Source organism: Orcinus orca, chromosome 3 (genome assembly GCF_937001465.1).
Source record: "Orcinus orca chromosome 3, mOrcOrc1.1, whole genome shotgun sequence".
Lineage (NCBI taxonomy): Eukaryota > Metazoa > Chordata > Mammalia > Artiodactyla > Delphinidae > Orcinus > Orcinus orca.
In genome coordinates this window covers 166,370,228-166,395,577 of record NC_064561.1, presented here as the reverse complement: position 1 = coordinate 166,395,577, position 25,350 = coordinate 166,370,228, and the positions used below count along the sequence as shown (strand labels likewise).

At 37.6% G+C, this 25,350-nt stretch overlaps 1 protein-coding gene across 1 annotated transcript in view; it reads right to left on the bottom strand.

The window, feature by feature from the left end:
- The window catches only part of CDH12 (cadherin 12), a 977,416-nt gene that overhangs the window by 721,832 nt on the left and 230,234 nt on the right, over nt 1-25,350 (bottom strand). The gene's annotated exons all lie outside the window — the stretch shown is intronic.

The following is a 25,350-nucleotide window of genomic DNA, read 5'->3' as shown; positions in this document are numbered from 1 at the left end:
TTACATTAGTTTTCAAGTAGCAAAACAAACCATCTCCCCAAATATGTACTCCTTTTCTTGTTTAAATAACTAAATCTGAAGATCGTGAGCATCAAAAAATAAAAACAGGGACTTCCCTGGTGGCACAGTGGTTAAGAGTCTGCCTGCTAATGCAAGGGACACGGGTTCAAGCCCTGGTCTGGGAGGATCCCACATGCTGTGGAGCAGCTAAGCCCATGAGCCACAACTACTCAGCCTGTGCTCTAGAGCCCGCAAGCCACAGCTACTGAGCCCCTGTGCCACAACTACTTAGCCTGCACTCTAGAGCCTGCATGCTACAACTACTGAAACTTGCATGCCTAGAACCCATGCTCCACAACAAGAGAAGCCACTGCTATGAGAAGCCTGAGCACAGCAACAAAGAGTAGCCCCCGCTCGCCGCAATTAGAGAAAAGCGCACACGCAGCAATGAAGACCCAAACGCAGCCAAAAATAAATAAAATAAATTTATAATAAAGTAATTTATATATATATATAAATTTATAATAAAATAAATAAATCTAAAATGTTGTTGTGTGCCACTACTACTGAGTCTGCGCTCTAGAGCCCGTGAGCCACAGCTACTGAGCCCACGTGCGGCAACTACTGAAGCCCACGTGCCTAGAACCCGTGCTCCACAACAAGAGAAGCCATCACAATGAGAAGCCCGTTGCCGCAACTAGAGAAAGCTCACATGCAGCAATGAAGACCCAATGCACCCCAAAATAAACAAATAAATTAATTTAAAAACTAAAATAAAAATAAAAACAAAAAAAGGAAGAAAATGAAAAAACCTCATACATCTAATACACTTAAACAGGTATGTATTATACAATGGTACATAAAATTACTATTTGGTTTATCTCGTGATTTTTAAATGATCTAAATTTTAGATCATTTAAAAATTATAATTTCTTCCACACAATATGCAAATATTGAATACAAAATTGTTTACAAAGGTCAAAGTGCTAAACACTCTTTACACAGAGTGTTTCCCTCACCAAAATTTCTTTAGTGATTTTTAACAAATCCAAAAGAAGCAAAGGTAAAGATTAACCTTTAAAATTCATTCAAAATAGTAAGAATGCCAAAGTTCTAACATAGTCGCTTATGTAACAAGCAGGCTTATTAAATTATTGTCATTTTATTTTAGAAAGAATATTTATAGTTTTTTTAATAGCAAGCAAACACTTGTGATGTTAATCCAACGCCTACAAGTTTCCAGTGTATTCCACTCCAACGAGGGCCTGTTGGCAGTTCTGTTCTATTGCATAGTCTGTATGTTTCCGCCTCTTTTCTTTCTTGCAGTTTCAACGAAGGCTCCCTTTTGCCTCATATATTTCCTTTGACATTAAAGTTATGTATTTTATTCTACGGGTGGCTTGTCCTGAGGATAACTGTAAAATCTGTCTTTTTCCAATTATGAGAGGTATTCTATAAATTCTTTGGGGTTATATTCATTTTGAGATGTGTGCCCATAACTCCCATTAATGTTGCCCATTTAAGCTTGATCTGCTGCTTTTTATTTTCTCTCTGAGTGGCTCAAGCCTAGCGTTAATGCAGTTTTGTTTATAATCTCTAACCTCCTCCTTACCTACACCCAGTCTCTTACAAATGTTTTGCAAGTAAGTCATTTATGAAACTGTATGCCACAAAGTAATATCAGACCAGCTACTTTCTTTGAAGGGTGAAATATTATTACTCCTTTTTCAAGTGCCATACTCCCACTATATAAAATGCAATATTTAAGCATGGTCAACTGAGAAAGAGTAATATTGAACTAAATAAGCTTAGCTGTAAAAATAACTTGCTTAGATTTATCAATGAAACAAAAACCTGTAGGAATTAATATCACAGAAGTTACATCCCAGATGATATTAAAAAGATGGCACACTCCCCATTGTATAGTTAAGACTATATAGCTAGTCTAAAATTCTATTTATTACTGTGATTATGTGGTAAATTCTTTCTGATACACGTTCTCTTGCATGTAGTCAATCTGTGAAAAGTTCCTGTTCCTGATTTCATACAATTTGCAACTTTTATTTTCCAACTCCCATAATGCCTCATAATATCCACGTTTTTAACTCACTCAATACCCTAATTTCTAGAACACAATCCCTGTCATGACAATGAGTGTCAGCTCTGTTCCACTTGAGTTTTCATAGCATGTATATTATTATAGATATTGTGTAGTATTATTACCTATAGGTACATCTTGAGCTTTGCGATGAGCTAGAATATACAATTTCTAAGAACTGGGCATTATATTACAGCCTCTATATTACAGCCATTATATTACATTATATTTACATCCCTATGGCTTTCCTTCTAGCTAACCCTGTCCTTTGATGAACCTGTTCTCCCAATGTATTGTCCCTTGAGATTTCATTTCACAAGGTGTTCAGCTTGGCTCTTGTGGCCATCATGTCTGTCACTCTACCACAACATTCACCATCAGCCTTAATTTATTTGCACTTCTAACTTTCTACCACAATCATGTGGTCAAAATAAGCCTCAGGTATCCCCAATCATTACACTTCTTAGGTCCTACACCAGGTAGCTCAGCATTGTTAAGAGAAAACTCATAGAAAGTGTAGATCACAAATAGGTTTCTAGCTTTCTCTGGAAATTCAGTTATTTTCATAGATTTTTAAAGAAGTTTATCTGTGAAGTAAGTCAGACAGAGAAAGAAAAATATATGATATCATTCATGTGGAATCTAATTTTAAAAAATGAAACAAATGTACTTATTTACAAAACAGAACCAGACTTATAGATATCAAGAACAAACTTATGGTTACCAAAGGGGAAACGTCGGGGGAGGGATGTCAGGAGCTTGGGATGAACATATACACACACTACTATACATAAGATAGATAACCAACAATGACCTTCAGTATAGCACAGGGAACTCCACTCAATATTCTGGGATAACCTATGTGAGAAATGAATCTAATAAAGAATGAATATATGTGTATGTATAACTGAATCACTTTGCTGTGCGTCTGAAACTAACACAAAATTGTAAACAACTATACTCCAACAAAATTAATAAAAAAAGAAATTTATATGTGGTCAACTCATCTAGGCCTTTTCTATATCCCATTGTTTTAAATCTCAAGACCCCAATCCCACTGGTCTTATTCTCAGCATATCACCTAGCCTCCTCTTCACCAAAGTAAAGACAGTAATGTTTTCTTCTTTCCTCTATTCTAGCTCAAAATAATTTTCGTCTACGCTTTGTCTTTCCTCCAGGCTCAGGTGAAACTATTCCTCACCTTGACAATGTTGCAATCTTCTGCCTCCTCCAGAATCATATATAAGTGAGTGTACTTCTCTCCTGTGGCTTTAATCTTTTACTATCTCTCATTCACATCTTCTTCCTCCTACTCTCATAAATTCATAACAAAAACTTCAAGGGTTTTTAATATCTCTTAAACGTTTCGCTGACATGCCTTCCTTTAGGTATCACCCTATATCTTCCTTTCATCACCAGATTTATTTAAAAAACATTATTTGCCTTCACTGGCTTCACTTTTTTTAAAATTTTATTTATTTATTTTATTTATTTTTGGCCGTGTTGGGTCTTCGTTTCGATGTGTGGGCTTTCCCTAGTTGTGGCGAGCCGGGGACCACTCCTCATCGCGGTGCGCGGGCCTCTCACTGTCGTGGCCTCTCTTGTTGCAGAGCACAAGCTGCAGACGCGAAGGCTCAGTAATTGTGGCTCACAGGCCTAGTTGCTCCGTGGCATGTGGGATCTTCCCAGACCAGGGCTCGAACCCGTGTCCCCTGCATTGGCAGGCAGATTCTCAACCACTGCGCCACCAGGGAAGCCCCTGGCTTCACTTTTTAACACGTATTTTTTTCTCCAAATCCAATGCAATTTGATGATTGCTCTCACCATTTTACAATTATTTATTTATTTTGCGGTACGCGGGCCTCTCACTGTTGTGGCCTCTCCCGTTGTAGAGTACAGGCTCCGGACGCCGCTCCGCGGCATGTGGGATCCTCCCGGACCAGGGGCACGAACCCGTGTCCCCTGCATCGGCAGGTGGACTCTCAACCACTGCACCACCAGGGAAGCCCAATTTTACAATTATTGAAAATAATGTTAATGATGTTTTACATGCAAGTTCTGGCAATCTTTTATGACCCTCACTTTGCTTAAACACTATTCTTGAGTTTACAATGATCTCAATCCCTTTCTACAGGATACTCACCACCCTTGATATCTGAGGCACTAGTATATTTGGTTTACCTCCAAGAATTATCTTTCTCAACTATGTTAAGAAATCCTAAATCTGTATATTTGGGCCTAACAGTTCTCCTGAGTATCAGACCTGTATTTCTAATACTTTCTGAAAACCTACATTAATTCCAAATAGGTAACTAAAACTCAAAGCTATCAAAAACAAAATCATTACCTGTTAGCTACCCAGGAGCCTTCCCATCTTTCGATTTCTCTGTTGTTAGTTAATACCTTTAGAATAATAATTACTTTTCTCTCTCTCTTACCTTTAAATTTAATCGTAATACCCTTCCAATTTTATATCCACACTCCCTGCTTTTGTTTATTCTCCATTGTTCAGGTCCTCCCATATCTGGTTAAAAAATTATACTACTCTATTTTAATGATCTCTCTTCACAGGATTATTTTAATTAGTTACATTTATTTGGGTTGAAAATGACAAAAATCCAACTCCAATTGTCTTAAAGAAACAAAACAAGGAATATATTGAGCCAAATAACTGAATTCAGAAGAAACTGCAGCCTCAGGCATGTCTGGATCCAGGCACACAGATAACGTTACCATTTATTTGTCTCTTTCCTCAGCTTCACTCACCTCTTTGCTGGCTTACATCTCATACTCGTTCTCTTTGTGCTCACAGTAATGCTCTTAGATATATTCTATCCATTTAATAATGTGAGCAGTATAAATGCTTACTACCTGATAGTTCTAAAGAATTGATGATTTATAGTTAATAAGTATTATCAGTACTTGATTTGTCCTATGTCTTATTAGAAAGACCAGAGGAAGGTGTGCTTTAATTGGCCAAGTCCAAGACTCACGTCCATGCTGTAGTGAGGAGTGTGTTAGTATAAAAGGGCTGGGAATAGAGAGGGCCGGACATTCAAAAAGGAAAATGCTAGACAAGCTCTATAGCAGATACCTATTATATTTGTCTACCATACAAATCTGATACTTGACAAGTATAGCCCAGAGTCGTGGGTATGTCATTCAAAACCTTCCAGGCACTGCCCAGCTGACCTTTCCATTTCAACACTCACCACTTCTAGCTTCCAAAAGCTCAACCCTAGTCACACTAGGACTCTTGGCTCCTTGAAGTATGGAACATGAATTACTCACTTTTAAGTTTCCAGCACTGGGAACAATGCTGAGAAGGGTGTACCTGGAGGAATTCCTGGCAAACAACATGAGCTTTGTAAACATCTGTTAACTCCAGTCTCTGTAAGCAGCTGAATCTGTGCAGGAAGTAGCTGAAGAGAGCATTTTAATTCATTGATGCAAATGGGGAGGAAAAAAAAAAAACATGTATTTATATTAACCTAATCTTTATAGGGACAAAAATGAACTGTTTATTGCCACTTGATATTTGAAGTTCATTTCAGGGACACATTGGTGACAAAACAAAAAAATAAGAACCGGTTGTTCTATATTCTCTCCAAATGCTTTTGAAATTCAGTGCAAAATGTACTTTTCCATCATCCTTTTCTCCATGAATCATCCACAGCTACCTTGGAGTTACTTCTCATTGTAATACTTTAGCAGAATTTTCAGCTATCTGAACACAGTAATTTTTCCAAAGATAAAATAATCCTTTCCACCATATTTTGCACAGTTATGTTTCCCCCAATTTTAACTGAGACTCAAACAATGAAAGAAATGAAGCTATTAATTTTTTAACAAACGTCCACACAACTGACATTAAAAACTGTCACAGGGCTTCCCTGGTGGCGCAGTGGTTGGGAGTCTGCCTGCCGATGCGGGGGGCGCGGGTTCGTGCCCTGGTCCGGGAGGATCCCGCATGCCGCGGAGCGGCTGGGCCCGTGGGCCACGGCTGCTGAGCCTGCGTGTCCGGACCCTGTGCTCCACAGCGGGAGAGGCCACAGCAGTGAGAGGCCCGCGTACCGCAAAAAAAAAAAAAACTGTCACAAAAAACAATAATCTATTTTATACATATTGTTAAACACAATTATTCTTCTTTCATAGACCTACATTTCATATGGTGTAGGAAATTCATTTTTATAGTTTGATGAATGTAGGACATAGAATCGGTACTTTGCATATGATCTCAGAAAACACTAAGAGCATTTCTGACACATCCTGAGCATCTATCCATAGGCAATAGCTAAGTCAAGCACAGATACAGACATTTTGCAAATGATCTCAAGGAAAAATGTCTGGAATTGCAATAGATATTCTATTGGAAAGTTGATTTGCCAAGTCATGATGAGCCCACAATCACTTTTAAATTATGCATTCACTCATTCAAAAAACATCTAGACAAATAAGGGGGTGAAATGAGAGCTATCTAATTATGCTTATATCATAATTCCTGTAAACTTCTACTAGAAAATACGGTCTTTAAGGGAAGGAACACTTCTCATCCACACATTTTGCATGCTTAACCCAACACCTAATATGTAAAAGAAGTTGACCGATTGTATTTCAGGAGTAATCTCCATGCTCAAAATCCACAGGTACACTTTCACTGGGAATCCCATATCCTACGAACTCATTATTGTTAGTAATAAAAGAAAAATATTTTAGTAAAAAAAAATCTCTGTCTCCATAGAGAAAAGATTAAAATGGAAAGTTATCATATAGATAACATACAGGAAAAAGACAGTCCTGTTTCATCAAATGACTCAGAATTGATTAATAATCTTAGCACCCATGACTGGTAGTTAAAAGACTAAGTGTGATCCGTTGCCTCGATGAAGATAAATCCTTCTTATTTGATGTCATAACCCATGATATTACCTAACATAGACCTGGTATTCAGTATTAAAAGCATGTTGATTACTAACAGGTTTTTGTTTTCGATAGCCACTCCCATCTTAATAATACTTTGTCATTAGTTTTTCTTCTTCCCAAACTGGAGATCAGACATGTAACCTGCAATTTATATCTTCTGCAATAATTGTTACCACTCCTTCATCTGACAATAAAGCCATCTCTGTTTGTCAAACTTTGGTACAATTAAAATCACCTTAAGGGCTTCCCTGGTGGCGCAGTGGTTGAGAGTCTGCCTGCTAATGCAGGGGACACGGGTTCGAGCCCTGGTCTGGGAAGATCCCACGTGCTGTGGAGCAACTAGGCCTGTGCGCTACAACTACTGAGCCTGCGCGTCTGGAGCCTGTGCCCCGCAACAAGAGAGGCCGCGATAGTGAGAGGCCCGCGCACTGCGATGATGAGTAGCCCCCACTTGCCATAACTAGAGAAAGCCCTCGCACAGAAACGAAGACCCAACACAGCAAAATAAATTAATTAATTAATAAACTCCTACCCCCAACATCTAAAAAAAAAAAAAAAAAATCACCTTATAAATGAATTAAAAACTCCAAGGACCCAAGCCTGGTGAAGTGAGATAAAACCTGAGCCTCTTTTTACCGATTTGCCTGAGTGATTCTGATCCACATCAAAGTCGAGTAATTGTTGAATTAGTCCTTCCATTTAAATTTTTTTTTTTTTTAGATTGCATATATATGTGTTAGCATACGGTATTTGTTTTTCTCTTTCTGACTTACTTCACTCTGTATGACAGTCTCTAGGTCCTCCTCACCGCAAATGAGGACATGGGGAGGGGGAAGGGTAAGCTGGGATGAAGTGAGAGAGTGGCATGGACTTATATACACTATCACATGTAAAACAGATAGCTAGTGGGAAGCAGCCACATAGCACAGGGAGATCAGCTCGGTGCTTTGTGACCACCCAGAGGGGTGGGATAGGGAGGGTGGGAGGGAGGCTTAAGAGGGAAGAGATATGGGAACGTATGTATATGTATAACTGATTCACTTTGTTACAAAGCAGAAACTAACACACCATTGTAAAGCAATTATACTCCAATAAAGATGTTAAAAAATAAAAAGTGAAGGATTCCTTAAAAAAAAAAAAAAATTGAATTTAACAAAAAACAAGAGTCCCCCATACATCCTTTGTCCTAAAAACTTACGTATCCACAAATGAAACTCACTCTCTAGTGCTAAACAATCCTGTCCAATATTTTCATATTTTCTCCCTCCTTATATTGCATTTTATGTTTTATATTAACATAGTTCAAACAATATGTATAAAAAAAACCTTTTTTTTTAAAGAAACCCAGCTTAAACTGGTTAAATTTAAGCTTCATAAAACATGCAAATTATGGGAAAATTAAGCGATACTTTTCAAACTAACCAGGCTCTACGTATTGTGTACGGAGATAAGAAGATTGAAATTAAGTAGCTCGTTTTTTTTCTTACAGGCAGTGGAATGCACTGGCCTCCCAGTCCCAGATCCACTGCACAGTGGTATTAGGTCTTTGCACCTCTGGTTCTATTCTTCCTCCACCAGATCATCCATAGCTGACTCATCATTCATGCTTCAGCTCAAGAGACTGATGACCTTCAGAGCATTTATTGCTGTCTGAAGATTCCTCATCAATTTTTTGTTCTCATCAATTTTTTTAACTTATGTTTTTACCAATCTCTTATCTCTACTCTTCCCAAACACCTAAAATAGTGCCCCACATATAATACGCAGTCAATAAATATTTGTTAAATAAATAAATAAGAAAATAAATGCCTGAAGAAATAAATGAATAAAAAAAATCATCAAGCCATCTTTCAATAACTAATGCAGATTTCCATAATATAGAAATATTGGTATGTATACTCCTTCAAGTATATTAGGCATTTTCTGTCATGTATAGGGAATTATCTCTTTCATGAGAGTAATTCTACAAAATAAAAATATAATACACACAAAGAACTAGAAAATACTTGATGATGTAATTCAATCAATTGGTAAGGACTGGAGAAGGTTTTGAAAAGCTGGCTTTACTGCCAATCAGTTGGCTAATTTCACACTGTAAATTTGAGCACTAAATTGAAAGTTAAGAGACCTGAATTCTAATTGTATCAATAATCTAAATTAAATTTGTGTTTTCTGTGTGTATATAATTAAGGGGTTGGAAAATTCCACTTGAACTTTGAGGTTCTGTGAATGAAATGGACTTTAGGAAGAAAAGATAACTTTGGCATTCCCCAGTGAATACAAAGATAAGCATGTATTGCCTGGTGAATTCATAAATTCCTCAGTGCTTCTGTGAAGCAGATAAAGCTTGACAATAATCTATATTTCATGACAATTATGGTAATAACTTTTATTTGTATAACATTTTAGCTATAATTTACACTTTGGTTAGTAATTTACACTTTGGTTAGTAATTTACACTTTGGTTAGTAATTTACATACTTTCACCTACATTATCTTAATTGACCCTTACAACTAGACATATGTATACATAGCCCTATGCATAATCAGAGAAGGTATCCATCCTTCCATTTCCCCTTCCCCACCCTTGCATCTCCCACAGGAAGATAGCTGATGTTTAGAGAACTTAAGTGATTCACTAAAGTGTACATAGCTGGCAGTCATTGACCTTTTTTGACTACTCGATATTCGATATTCTAACTGCTAATACCAATGCTATTTATTCCTTTTGTGCAGAATCTGTCTGCAGCCCAATTATGCCTTATCTGCTCTATTTGTTCTTAAAACTGGATGCCAAAATTCAGAGGCTGATGTTTCAGATTTCTCTTATAAGATTCAAACACCCACTTATTCCAATTGTCAGCTGGATATCCTATAGCTACCTATGGTTCAACATTTCTGAACACATCATTCCTAAGCCAGTTCTTTAAGCATATCCCTTGACACAGAAAATGAGACCATTCATTATTTTAGTTGCCTGAGCTGAAAACTTGATAGTTATCCTTTATACCATCTAATCAATCTAGGGGAGAGGAAAGAATACTGATGAGATTTGGTAATGGACAAAGTTGTTAGTAGACTCTACCAAAGCAAACACTCAAGGAGGTGAAAAATAAGACAAAAGGAAGGAATGATCCCTCTGTTCCTAACTGACAATTTTTATCTTTGAGAAATTCTAGTCTGGGTGACTTTAATATCATTGGGCAGAAAATCAGGCAGTTTTTGTAATATAGAGAGAATCATCTCTTTCATAGAAGTAACTTTACAAAACAAAAACATAATGAAGCAAAAAAAATATTTGATCAAATATTTGATATTTGATTTCTAGCTTAGAAATTATGCTCTCTGATTATTCCCCAATGAATTATCATGGTATATTTTAGTAATCACAGTAAAAATATATCTCCCTTTTTTGAAATTTGCCTACATATCTTATCACTGGAATTTTATGTTCTCGGATATAGAAGGTATTTTCATTTCTACCAGCTCTACAAAATGAAATTCCTTCTGGATTATTAAAATATTGTGAAAACATACCAGCCTAGAGTCAAACACCACAGGGATTATATGAAATAGCTGACAGAACTACCCATGAAGAAAGTTGAAACTGTGGTCAAGATGAACATTAGTTCATTAGAACATTAATAAAAATGCTTACATAAATATCAAGTGAAATATGTATATTATTTCATTATCGTTAGGAGGTTTATAGTGCACACTGTCTTTTGATCTCAACCAGTAAACAAAGAGATCTCAATATATTTCTATGCTGTAAATTATTTTCTCAGTGAAGAACATTTTGGACAACGGCCATTGCTATTTCTGTGGATTTTGATAGCTTCCGAAACATATTATGTTCTTGGCCCTGACTTAGCATTTTTTTAAACTAGCATAACAATAAAAGTAGCTTGAACATCATATGGACTTCACAGTTTGTCACAATAATGAAGAGCACAGTCTCTGGACCCAGAAAGTCTGGGTTAAATCTAAGCTCTGCAGTAACAGCTGCAAAACACTGGGCAGAATATTTCACTTGCTTCATCTGTATGATGGGAGTGACCGTGGCACCCGCTGTAAAAGATGACTGTGAGGGTTAAATGAGTTAACCTATGTGAAGCACTTGGAACAGTGTCTGGCACATAGTACTATGAAATGTCTGCTCTTAGCGTTGACTTTGCTATTGTACCACCTTATCTCCCATCCTCCTATTTTATCCACATGCTTGCATTCCACCCTGAAGGGTGACGACTGGAATACATCTGTTTTTAATTTTATCTTCATTTTATAGTCTTAGCAGAGATGTATGTATCTCTGGTTAAACCAGGTATGTGTGTACACTTTTTACGCTTTGAGCTCTGTAAAAATGGTGCATTACTGTATGTAGTGTGTGCAATTTTTTTTGCCACTCAATAATATTGTGTTTCTAAGGTTATCTCTACTGCTGATCTAATTGTAGTTTATTCATTTTTATATGTATGTTACTCCATGTGTCAGTATAATATAAATTGATTCTCCATTCTCTTATGGATATATGCTTGATTTTATAGCTATTTTAAAAATAATTATCAACAATGCTAGCTTTCTTTTGATAATTTTAGGAGGGTTTTTTAATCTTTTTATTACATCCTTTACATAATTGTATATTTTAGTGGACTAAGCTGGAGGTCCATTTTGGCTTGATACATTTGGAAAGTGCAACCTATATTACGTAGGGTTCCTATCTACTTCAGACATTTAGACTGTCAGGTATTTCAATTCTAGTAGAATTCATACAAAGACAATTATATATCTAATAGGTTCATAAAGTCTTCTCTTTAATAAATGAAACACGTAGAACTGTTAGTACATAAAAATGACATACTTATTTATATTTAAGATTTAAAAATGAAGCTATTATCAGGGTAGATGTGATGACCAAAGAATTTTCATTGTGAAGATACAGGAACTTTCCTGGGCAGATATTGTTGTTTTATATTTCTGTTTATGCACTGAATGCATTCAGACCAACACTAAGAAAAAATAAAACGTAAATTCAAGAGAAGGTAGACTTACTCTGTTTGGAGTTTCTGAAATTGGAGTTTCTGTACACAGCTAATAAAAACTAGTAAACAAAGAATGATACAAAGTATAAATTTAATAAAATATGAAATATTGACCAATGTCCTCTGGCATCAAAGGGACTGAGCTAATCAAACAACATGATGGCTTCGCTAACCAAAAATTTTAACTCATCTCGGGGGAACTTTTCTCCTATTTTAAGATAAATTATTAGTTTTCCCAGCCGACTATTCATAAGCTACTCTACTGGACAGTTTCTTTACATGTGAGATCACATTTAATCCAATTATCTCCCAGAGATGGAGTTATTATTTCAACAGCCCGGAAGAGATAAATGACTAGAGACTCCAGATTTACACCTCAAACAAGTAGCTAGTAAGGGGCAGAGATGGGATTAAAATGCAGGTTGACCACACTCTAATGTTTTTACCTTTGAAAGGGGAAAACTGGATATACTTCCCTGAAGCACAGTGCCCTCTCTATTCTCTATTACTGGAAGTTTTCTCCAAAAAATTAAATTAAATATATATATACACACACACACACATACATGGCAAATCCATCCATATATATATATATATATATATATACACACACACATATATACGTGTGTGTGTGTGTGTAGCAATCATACAATAGACAATCAGTATGTAAGACCTCTAAGACATTCAAAGGGAAATAACTATATATTCAAATCAAACATTAAGTAAAGTTTTGAAGTATTATTTTCCTTTAAATATTAACTTTTAAAGAAGATGCTCATTTAAAATAACTTAATTATTTCCAACTATTAAAGAATTCATAGTTTACTGATGTACGTCAAAACAATTAGCTGTCAGAAAGGAAAAAAAACCTTGTATTATTTTGTAAAAGGGTGAAACTTCCCTGACCTATGAACTGCTTTGATTATGCTGATCCAATAAATGCCAGACAATTCCATTCAACCAAGAATTATGTCTCATATACCTGCTGGAATGACGGACTCAGTGTTCTGCTTAATCTTGCTATTCTTCTGTGATTACCCATGTGCAAATAAGCCTGGCATGACACAATAATTCAACAATTAAGGAAAAGTGTCACTACCTTATAAATAACTAAAATGAGTACTGAACAAAACAAAAGCAGAATGAATCTTGCTTCTTGTTTCATCACTTGCTTCAGATTCAGGGTCAACTTATCACCTATTCACTGTCTTCCTGATGTAATAAGCAAGTCTTTCAGAGAATAAGACTATCAAAGTCATGCAGAGATTCAAGAAAAGTACCAAGTGACAGACTATTGTGAGTTAAATGATCAAATAGGAATTAACCAGAATACTATATTTTTCCCAAAATATATTGTTCCTTATGAGATGACAGGTAATACAGTCTCATATCAGTAACTGTGCATTACAATTAGTGCTAGCTAAAAGTATTTGTCATTATGATCTACTACATTATATCTGGCATTTGAGGATGCCAGTTCCTTTGGGATTACAAAAAAATAATACCGTCATTAACAGAGTGATAAGTATTTGAGTGCTGTGCCAACATTTAACTCATGTCTCCCAACCGAAATGGGAAAATGTTCTTTATTGATTGGAGAAAGGATCTTGTTTGAAGATAATTGACTCTGAGTCTTTCATTGACATAATACCACCTCCGGAAGAAACATATGCTCAACTTGGAAAACAAAGGTTAGATATAAGAGGCTGATCACTTTCTTACTCAAGCAGAGCTCCTTTTGACCTGAGTGAAAATTCTGTCTGCCTGTGAACCAAATGATTATAGATCTAGTCCACTTTATAAGTGAAAAAAAAAATCTTCAATTAAGAAACTTACAGAGAAGCAGGGTGTAAGGAATACACAGGGCCAGTCACCTCTCATGGAAATAGGGAGAAGGGTGTGGTGGCCAAGGAAAAAAATAGCTATTTCAAAAAAAGACAAACTCACACAACTAAGCATTTTGTTGCATTAAAACAATCGCTTCAAAAAACGTTGGTAGAAAGGATATATTCAGTCTTGGAAATGTTAATTTTGAGATGCCAAGGAAACGTCCAAGCAAAAGTTCCCAGTGGCAGAAAATGAAAGATAAAAGAATCTGTTACTCAGTGTTGAGGTGGGGAGTGGAAATAAACACACTACCACACACACAGCTATGATAGGGAAGACGCCTGAAGATGGAGGGTATTGTAGCAGTGAATGTCATGGAAATCAAATGTACCAGCAACCAACACTGAGAAGCAGTGAGAAGTGAGGTCAAATGAAAATGCAAGTGAGTGTGGTGACCCAGAAGCCGAGGGAAGAGATGCTCCAGGGAGAAGGGAATAATGTACTATTTAAAAGGCCAAAGGTTGTCAAATAAAGGGATCACAGAACTGGCCTCACAGCTTCCCAATGTGATATTAATAAAAACAGGTTTGATGAAGTGATGGGTATGAATTTATGATTTTATAGAACTCAAAAGAGAATGGAATATGAACAATGATAGAAATTAGAGAGAGCCAATGCTTTGAAGGAGCTTTCCCACAAAGTGGAACAAGAAATGAGCTGGTTGGTCAATGGCGAATGGCTTTATGAGAGGGGCTTTAGGCTAATGGGAAGGATGCACAGAGCAGTGGTACTGGTGAGGCAGGAAAGTGCGGGAGGATGCTAAAGTGAGGTCCATGAGTCAGTGAGAGGCAAGAGAAGTTAGTTCACAGGTGAAGCGTCCGACCTCACTAGGGAACACAGGCCATTCATCATAGCCATGAGATGGAAGGAAGACTATGTGGGCCACATCCCAGAATGTAGGGCATTCGGAGTATGCAGATTGGACACACAGCAGGCATCTAGCCAGTTTACCGTGAGGACAACAGACAATGATTATAAAGTTACTGAGAGGACGTACATGTTTACAGGTGGTACAAATCAGCTATTTTTATGAATATACTATTTATGCCCAGCACTCATGGCTTTGAGGACCAGAACTAGCAGGGTTCTGTGCATTGTCTAAAAGCTGTGATTCTTAACCCCACACAGTCCTTAACCCAGAACCCACACAGAGTAAACTGCCCCGAGCCCCCCATGAAGCTACAAAGAATCTCAATCCTTCAGAAGTGACTGCGGCTACCCTTCCCCAAATAAGCCACCAGCAAAAGTCAACTTAAAAAGGGAAAAGCATCACCCCAATTAGAAAAAGTCTTAAGAGAAAAAAAAAATTACAAAAAGCGAGTTTTTCATCATTAAAAACAAAGCACCATATATGCTGAAAATAAAATATTAGATTAAAATAGTGTACTTTAAAAAGGGTAAAAGCCATCAAGATGCTCTCACACTGTGGGCCTGAGGTGCTGTGAGGACATGTGGCAGAGGGGGACCCCGCTGTGCCTACCCACCTTGCTGCACATGTTCAAATGTGGCAGAAGGGTCACCTTGCTCCCGACTGTTTTGGGTCACTCCAAGGGCACCACTGTACCTGGCGGGGCCACTGATCTTGGTTCACTTTTCCTCCACTATCATCTCTGGCTGGTAACACCCGGGGGAGTGGCTGCAGGCAAAGACATTTCTCTCCTTTCTGGGCTCCTGGAACACTTGGTCAGGGTGTGGTTTTCCTCGCAGGAAGCTCGAGGACCTTCTGTCTCTCTGTCTGAGGATGCACAGGGAAGCCAAGGCCTCATGTGTACTACAGTGTCCTCGAGGGCCACACAACTGCATGCCCTGTGCCACCACTCCTACATACAAAGCCAAAATCTGCTCCCCTGGAATGGAAGCACTCTCCCTCTAATCTCCCACCCAGAAGCGAAGGTGTGAAGGCCTGGCAGGAGGTAGATCAGCCTCAGGTACATCCCTCCGCAAGCCAGAAGTCCTCGTGACCAGGGCTACACTTGGCCTCTTGGCCATACAGCTCTAGGAGGACCTCGGTGGGCTGTTTATTCATCTTCTCCTTGGGGACTCTATGGCCAGGCGCCAGCCCATGAGGTCCAAGTACATGGTGTTGGGTCCCAGCATGAGCTTGGCCAGGCCAGGCTTATTCTGGTGCTGAGCCAGTGACATCAGAGATGGTTTGCATATCCACTCTGTCACAACCATGGGCTTGATCAACAGGCTGATCGGCTGAGCTGCAACTCTGGGGGGCGGCCACTGGCAGGTGTTGCTGCAGGCAATGGCTGGAGGACACATCCTCTGGGAGGGGGCTCGGAGTGTGATTCATCCAGTTGAGGATGCGCAGTGTGCCCAGCAGCCAAATGCCTTCCTCCATGATGGTCCCGAAGCAGAAAGGCACGTGAGTGTTCGGGAAGCGCAGAAAGGACTCCCAGCCCTGGTTCTAGGTCACCTGCAGCCAGCTGAGCAATGTCTTGCACCTACCCCACCAGGTTCTTTAAGCAGAAGTTGAAGCTGGCCAGTCTTTGTCGTCAACCAGGAACACCAGCTCCCCAGAACTCAGGGACAAGACCTGGTCCTTCTGGCTGAGCCCAAGCGATCCTGAGCTTGTTGGGGGTACTGCTTGAAGTGCTGGGAGATGCCAGGAGCTCAGCGTACATGTAGTACCCACACCCTTGCCCCATCTCGGAGAGCTCTACTGCTCTCTCAGCCACAGCACCCCACCCCACAGGAGGGACCACCGAGAAAAGCAGGAAGGATGCTGCCACAATATCAAGAAGGATAACTGGCCTGTCCAAATCCTAGAGAAACCACCAAGATGGGAGTGGTTGCAACACGGCTCTTAGCTTTGATGATGCTCCCAGCCCAAGGTGTCAATATCTTCCCTTTTTAATTATGGTTTGTAGAGTTTGATCTCAACCTTGCTCCCTGAGGTAATGCAGGCCCTCTCAACCAGGTGTTTATACTTTTGCACATAAAGTATTTTAGTGCTTCACTCATGTCACTCCTTAAGCCAGGAGAGTCTTTTCTTCCTCTTAGCATCCCAGGGAATCCCAAGTAATATGATTCTCCCTCTGTATGTGTATAGCACTCCTAACACACTTCTGTTGTAGCACTTCTAATACGTGCTAAAGTTTCTGGCCTAAGGGTTTGCCTTCTTTGCTAAACGTTAAGGATAGCTATTATATATTATGTATCTTTATATCTCCAATTTTTAGCTCACTGCTCAGAATATAAAAAGTTGGAAAATGGCTGCAAAATTCTACACGTGCAAAAATGTATGGATATGTAATCACACAGATACAGTGGTGATGAATGCTAAAATCCAAGAGACTAAAATCAAAATTACTTTTACGAAGAGAACCACCTTTATGTAAGAAAATGCTTTGATAAGCTGTTTCTGAATGCAAGGTGGGATGCTGAGTGTCGGGAGAAAAAAAGAAAAAGGAAAAAAAATCCAGTTAATTAGTTCTACTTTAAGAAATGTGCAAGAAATTCCCAGATTTTACTGAAGAAAATCTCCAGTAAAGTGTGCCACCTGCTCAAAGCTGTGCGTTAGTTTTTGTGTGGATGTGGTTTGTTCTATTATGCTTCTGTGAAAGTCAAATAAAGTAGCTAAATTCTACATGTGTTCGGAAGAGGTAAAGAATGTGTTAGAGTATAAGATGATCTATAAACTAAACTAGTATGTTAGTTGAAGAAACTTGGAAACAAGGTTGTTGAGAAAACCTGTGAACTTCTCCAGTCCCACCTGTGGTAGACAGAGCCTTGCTGTTCACCAATCTGATTTCCTCTTCTTCCTGGGGAAATTGCTAAACTACAGCTCTCCAAAGTTGCCTTGTAAGTTCATTCACGTGAAGTTCCAACCAAAATAATGTGAACTTCCAGGCCAATTTTGGTCAATGTCAGCTTCTCATGGTGACTCCATTTGCCCTTTGTTTTTGCTGCTGGCTTGATGCAGACAATCACGGCACTCTTGAAAAATATGTAAGAAAACCATATTTCTAAAACATGGAAGGAGACTGGATTCTCGCATCAAAACTTGGAGGACAACCTCCCACCACATGGAACACCTAGATTTCAGGTGAGCAAGAAATAAATTTTTATTTTACCTGGGTCATTACACATTAAGAATCTTTAGGGAAGTTAGCAGACATGGAAGATTTGCTTATTAATGCATATGAGGAAAAGAGTCAATTAAAAAATAAAATTAACTTGTAAAAATGCAGTAGGTCCTATCGATACAGGAGAATGCAGTTTTCATAGTACTCTCTGCTATGTCAGCAGTTCTCAAGTGATCTTATATTATGTAGAATCTCAAGAAATTTGATATATGTTCTTTTAGGTAAAGAGAATAAAGTCTCCTATTTCCTACTGTTGGTGTAGAAATTAGCCTTCCCCATTTTTATAATTGCAATCAGCTCAATGAAACATTAGGTTTCTTAATCTTTAATTTTAGTGTCTTATTTTAGCCTTTATTGTAGTTTTCTAATATATTTTGCTATGCTAGTATATTGGATATGTTCTTAATAAGCTTTGTTAATAATCAGACCCAATTCTCGTTTACTATAAAGGGAAGAAAAATAATCTTTGATTACTTACTATGATTCAGATACCATGGCAAGTAATTCTATATAAATTAGATCTTATTAATATTATTAAGATTCTGCATGTTTTTCCATTTGAGAGATGAGGGCACATAGGAACCAATGACTAATTTGCTCAACATGAGAATTCAAACATAAGTCTATGACCCCATACCCGAGATCTTTAAGTTGTAGTATCTTATCAATCTCTTCAGTATCTTCAGCTACTATATTCTTCTCCTTGTTCCTAAAAAATTTCATTGCCCTCCTAACTATACATGCTATACTCTAATGATGTGAAAACCCGTATTTTTCTTTTAGATATTTCGTGACTTTCAAGATCCGTACTTCTAACTGTCTTCTAGATACTGATATATGGAAACTATTTTGGCACCACAAATTTATCCCCAAACTGAATTCATTTTATATACAAACTTTCCACCCCTTCTATATGTAAGCTTGAGTCAGTGGCAAAACCATTCACCTTGTCAATTAAGTCACAGAGTTGAAAATCACCCTCAACTCATCTAAATATTTCAAAAAATAGCAAGTTCTGCCAATTCCGGCTCTTATACTTTCTTGGTGTCACCCTTGCATCTTGATCTCCATATGAGTCAGGATGCCAGTGGGAAACAGGTGGTTCACTAAATCTGCTAAATTTGGAATTCTTAATACAGGTATTTTTTGTAGGGCAGGGTTTAGGGATATCAGCAGACAATGCAGTACCCCTGGACTAGCAATAGTGAAGTATCACTTACCACTACTCATCTTGAAGGGGAAGGAGAGAGCAATTACCAGAAACCACAGAAGCTATTAATGTGGAGATGGTGGCTTGACAGGAAATGAGGTATTTGGAAAAGAAATGACCCAGAAGGGATACAGCCAAATAAATAATTACATTCAGCTGACTTCATGCCCATTGTCCAGTGCCCTGCCACTACAACCCGTTAGCTGAATTCAGAATCTAATTGAAACTTAGAAGGCAACAGGGTACCATCCTCTTAGCTCAGCCTTCTGGGGGAAGATCAGGCCACAGAGGTGTGAAGACGGGCTGGAAGGGAAATGGGAGATGTGTCTTCTTCTCCTAACTTCTCCTAACTCTTCTCCTAACTTCTGCCCTAGACCCTAATATCACAATCTGGTTTAACCCAATGTATTCTGTCAAAATGGGGAATCCGATTTTTATTTTCCATGGCATTTAATTCTGAATGGAATCCCTGCATCTTCAGTGATAACTGCAAAATATTTAGTGCTGTGTAAAAGAGTCTTCAAAATCCAGCCCCTATGTATTTGTTATACCTCTCACTCTATGGTCTAAAACCATGCTATTTAAATAGACATGCTATTATAAACCCTCTTTAACACTGTTTCTGGTGAGCTCCCTTCCTTCCTTCCATACTTTGCTCAAAATCCATTCCTCTGTGGAAACTCCTTCAGTTTTCAGCAAAAATTGATGCACATCCTTTACACTTCTGTAAGTCTTTACACATGTTAGCACTTGTCTTACTGTAGTGTAGTGTATGCATATCTGTGAAATATGCTGGTTAGAAGAACTAAGAAAAGAAAGACATTGTGGCCATTACTGATGATCCTGTATCTTTCTAAATACTTCTGTTTTCATTTATAATTAAGTCTATCTTTACTATTTTCCTTTTTTATGGAATTATGCTAGGGGTGGATACAAATATAAAGTTCATCTGCCTCCCCATTTTGTATTATAAATTTAAGATGCTGTGAAATTTAAATTACACGTTCACTGTTATGCATATTTTGGTATCTGAATCAAGAGTATAACTCAGTATTTCTGCCTGTTTGGCGTGTTCTCCACTACACCATACTAGCTAACTAGATTTCTGTCCTTTTTGCCCTTCTCCTCTGTTTATATGTGAGAGATTTTCCAGTGCAACTCAATAACATCCATAGACTTTTCTGAAAGCACCAAAGGCATAACATTTACTCCTCAAACCTATTTCCTAAAGATTTTATTTAAAGGTTAGATGACCAAAATATTGGACAGTTTTAGGCAGAGAAATAACTTGGACAAAATGAACTTAGAAAATGCTACAGATAATGAAGATTGAGTACAGGAGGATGTGTTTCCTTATTCACTTTATCTGTAGCCTCTTCCATATCATTCATATTCTTGCAGGTTTAGGGGAGGTTAAAAAAAAGGGAAGTGAGTGATAAGCATCTTAATGGGATGGCATCCATAAAATCTACATGTCACATTTCATCTAATTTTCCACTTGAATTATGAACCTCTGTAAATAGGAGACAGATATGGAAAGCCTGAAACATCTATCACTCTTGACCCTGGCAGATTAAAACATGACAACGTCAAACAAAAATAAGTTCTGGTTAAGCTCCAAACTGAATCATTAGATAAAGGGATGATAATATTTTTAAATGCAGTGAACGTAAATATTGATATTGACTTTAATGCATCTTACTGAATTTTAGGACGTATATAGAAATATATGCAAACATTATTTTAAGATCATTGTAACCCTGTGCAACCACACAGTAGGCATCCTCTGCAGCCTTTCTTAACTACAATGAAAGTCAAACTGCTCAAGTGCCCTGACAAGGTGGTGATGATTTATGAGACACAAATCTCTTTCAGTACATAGTAAATAAACCAGTGCTTTAACCTATATATTTGAAAATATTCAGTATAGATCTGCAGTTGCCAAAACACTTTATATGCTGCTTCCAAAGTGTTATGTATGTATTTATGCATGTCTTGACTTGTTCCAGAAAGGATTAAATGTGATCAAAATACATACTCAACAAAATAAAATATAACTTGGCAAAGATGAATGTGAATGCAATGCTGAGTGATACAGAGAGGTAACTGCTTTGATTAAGGGTAGAAGGATATTTTGGTTAAATATCTTCTTTTAATTCATTGGAAATTCTGTGTATCACATGTAGAGAAATAGATTCCCAGAATGTTACTGTATAGCTACATAAGTGTTTTGCTCAAAATTTTTTATTAGATTTATTTTATACTGTAATTACAAAAAGATTTTTTAAAGTCTATAGCAGACATATAGGAATTGAGAGCCTGTCTCCTCTCCTGCCTTGCTTTCCACATATTTTGCTGTGTACAGATGACTCATTTTATAAAGTATAAAGTGTCGGGTAAGAATCAATATAGATGCTATTAGTAGAGACGGAAGATCCATTTCACTGATGTATTCAACATACATTTATTACATGACTAAGGTACACCAGGCTCTCTTTTGGCCTTCCTGCAAAACAGTGGTGGAGAAAAATCGACACATGCCCTGCCTCTAAGTATTGTGAGAGCCAGACACATATTATTCAAATGTACTTACTATTACATAATTGCAGTTCTGGCTAGATGCCATGCTGGAGAATTGCATGCTATTAATAAAGCCAAGAACCTGACCTTAACTGAGAATCAGGAAAGATTTCCCTATCTGGAGTTATTTTGAGCTAAGCCATCAATGATGAGCAAATCACCTGGGTAAAGAAGACAGTGGAAAAGGGACAGTGGAAACATTATCAGAAGGTGGGAAAACAGTATTGCAAAGGCTCTGAAGTTGGAAAGAGATAAGTTAATTTATGGAAATCCAATTAGAAAGAGTCTGGTTGAAAACATGACGACCCAAAACCTATGGGATGCAGCAAAAGCAGTTCTAAGAGGGAAGTATATAGCAATACAATACTACTTCAAGAAACAAGAAACATCTCAAATAAACAACCTAAACTTACACCTAAAGCAATTAGCAAAAGAACAACAAAAAAAACACCAAAGTTAGCAGAAGGAAAGGAATCATAAAGATCAGATCAGAAATAAATGAAAAAGAAATGAATGAAACAATAGCAAAGGTCAATAAACCTAAAAGCTGCTTCTTTGAGAAGATAAACAAAATTGATAAACCATTAGCCAGACTCATTAAGAAAAAAAGGGAGGAGACTCACATCAATAGAATTAGAAATGAAAAAGGAGAAATAACAAATGACACTGCAGAAATACAAAGGATCAGGAGAGATTACTACAAGAAACTCTATGCCAATAAAATAAAAATATAAAGGTTGTTCAACCTGGAAGGAATGGACAAATTCATAGAAAAGCATAGCCTCCAAGACTGAACCAGGAAGAAATAGCAAATATAAACAGACCAATCACAAGCACTGAAATTGAGACTGTGATTAAAAATCGTCCAACGAACAAAAGCCCCTCAGGACCAGAGGGTTTCACAGGCGAATTCTATCAAACACTTAGAGAAGAGCTAACACCTATCCTGCTCAAACTCTTCCAAAATATAGCAGAGGTAGGAACACTCCCAAACTCATTCTACAAGGCCACCATCACCGTGATACCAAAACCAGACAAAGATGTCACAAAAAAAGAAAATTAAAGACCAATATCACTGATGAACATAGATGCAAAAAACCTCAACAAAATACTAACAAACAGAATTCAACAGCACATTAAAAGGATCATACACCATGATCAAGTGACGTTTATCCCAGGAATGCAAGGATTCTTCAATATATGCAACTCAATCAATATGATAAACCATATTAACATACTGAAGGAGAAAAAACATATGGTCATCTCAATAGATGCAGAGAAACCTTTTGACAAAATTCAACACCCATTTATGATTAAAAGCTCTCCAGAAAGTAGGCATAGAGGGAATTTACCTCAACGTAATAAAAGCCATATATGACAAACCCACAGCCAACAATGTTCTCAATGGTGAAAAACTAAAACCATTTCCTCTAAGATCAGGATCAAGACAAGGTTGTCCACTCTCAACACTATTATTTAACATAGTTTTGGAAGTTTTAGCCACAGCAATCAGAGAAGAAAAAGAAATAAAAGGAATCCAAATCAGAAAAGAAGAAGTAAAGCTGTCACTGTCTGCAGATGTTAGGATACTATACGCAGAGAATCCTAAAGGTGCTACCAGAAAACTACGAGAGCTAATCAATGAATTTGGTAAAGTAGCAGGATACAAAATGAATGCACAGAAATCTCTGGCATTCCTATACGCTAATGATGAAAAATCTGAAAGAGAAATTAAGGAAACAATCCTATTTACCACTACAACAAAAAGAATAAAATATCTAGGAATAAACCTACCTAAGGAGACAAAAGACCTGTATGCAGAAAACTATATGATACTGATGAAAGAAATTAAAGATGATACAAATAGATTGAGAGATATACCATGTTCTTGGATTGGAAGAATCAACATTGTGAAAATGACTCTACTACCCAAAGCAATCTATAGATTCAATGCAATCCCTATCAAACAACCAATGACATTTTTCACAGAACTAGAACAAAAATTTTGACAATTTGTATGGAAACACAGATGATCCCAAATAGCCAAAGCAATCGTGAGAAAGAAAAACGGAGTTGGAGGAATCAGGCTCCTGGACTTCAGACTACACTACAAAGCTACAGTAATCAAGGCAGGATGGTACTGGCACAAAAACAGAAATATAGATCAATGAAACAGGATAGAAAGCCCAGAGATAAACCCACAGACATATGGTCACCTTATTTTTGATAAATGAGGCAAGAATATACAATGGAGGAAAGACGCCCTCTTCGATAAGTGGTGCTGGGAAAACTGGACAGCTACATGTAAAAGAATGAAATTAGAACACTTCCTAACACCATGCACAAAAATAAACTAAAAATGGATTAAAGATCTAAACGTAAGGCCAGACAGTATAAAACTCTTAGAGGAAAACATAGGCAGAACACTCTATGACATAAATCATAGCAAGATCCTTTTTGACCCACCTCCTAGAGAAATGGAAATAAAAACAAAAATAAACAAATGGGACCTAATGAAACTTCAAAGCTTTTGCACAGCAAAGGAGAACATAAACAAGACGAAAAGACAACCCTCAAAATAGGAGAAAATTATTTGCAAATGAAGCAACTGACAAAGGATTAACCTCCAAAATTTAAAAGCAGCTCATGAAGCTCAATATCAAAAAAACAAACAACCCAATCCAAACATGGGCAGAAGACCTAAATAGACATTTCTCCAAAGAATATATACAGATTGCCAACAAACACATGAAAGGATGCTCAACATCACTAATAATTAGAGAAATGCAAATCAAAACTACAATGAGGTGTCACCTCACACCAGTAAGAATGGCCATCATCAAAAAATCTACAGACAATAAATGGTGGAGAGGGTGTGGAGAAAAGGGAACCCTCTTGCACTGTTGGTGGCAATGTAAATTGATACAGCCGCTATGGAAAATAGTATGGAGGTTCCTTAAAAAACTAAAAATAAAACTACCATATGACCCAGCAATCCCACTACTGGGCATATACTGTGAGAAAATCATAATTCAAAAGGAGTCATGTACCACAATATTATTGCAGCTCTATTTACAATAGCCAGGACGTGGAAGCAACCTAAGTGTCTGTTGACAGATGAATGGATAAAGAAGATGTGGCACATATATACAATGGAATATTACTCAGCCATAAAAAGAAATGAAATTGAGTTATTTGTAGTGAGTGGATGGACCTAGAGTATGTCATACAGAATGAAGTAAGCCAGAAAGAGAAAAACAAATACCGTATGCTAACACATATATATGGAATCTAAAAAAAAAAAAAGGTTCTGAAGAACCTAGGGGCAGGACAGGAATAAAGACGCAGATGTAGAGAATGGACTTGAGGACACGGGGAGGGGGAAGGGTAAGCTGGGACGAAGTGAGAGAGTGGCATGGACATATATACCCTACCAAATGTAAAATAGATAGCTAGTGGGAAGCAGCCGCATAGCACAGGGAGATCAGCTCGGTGCTTTGTGACCACCCAGAGGGG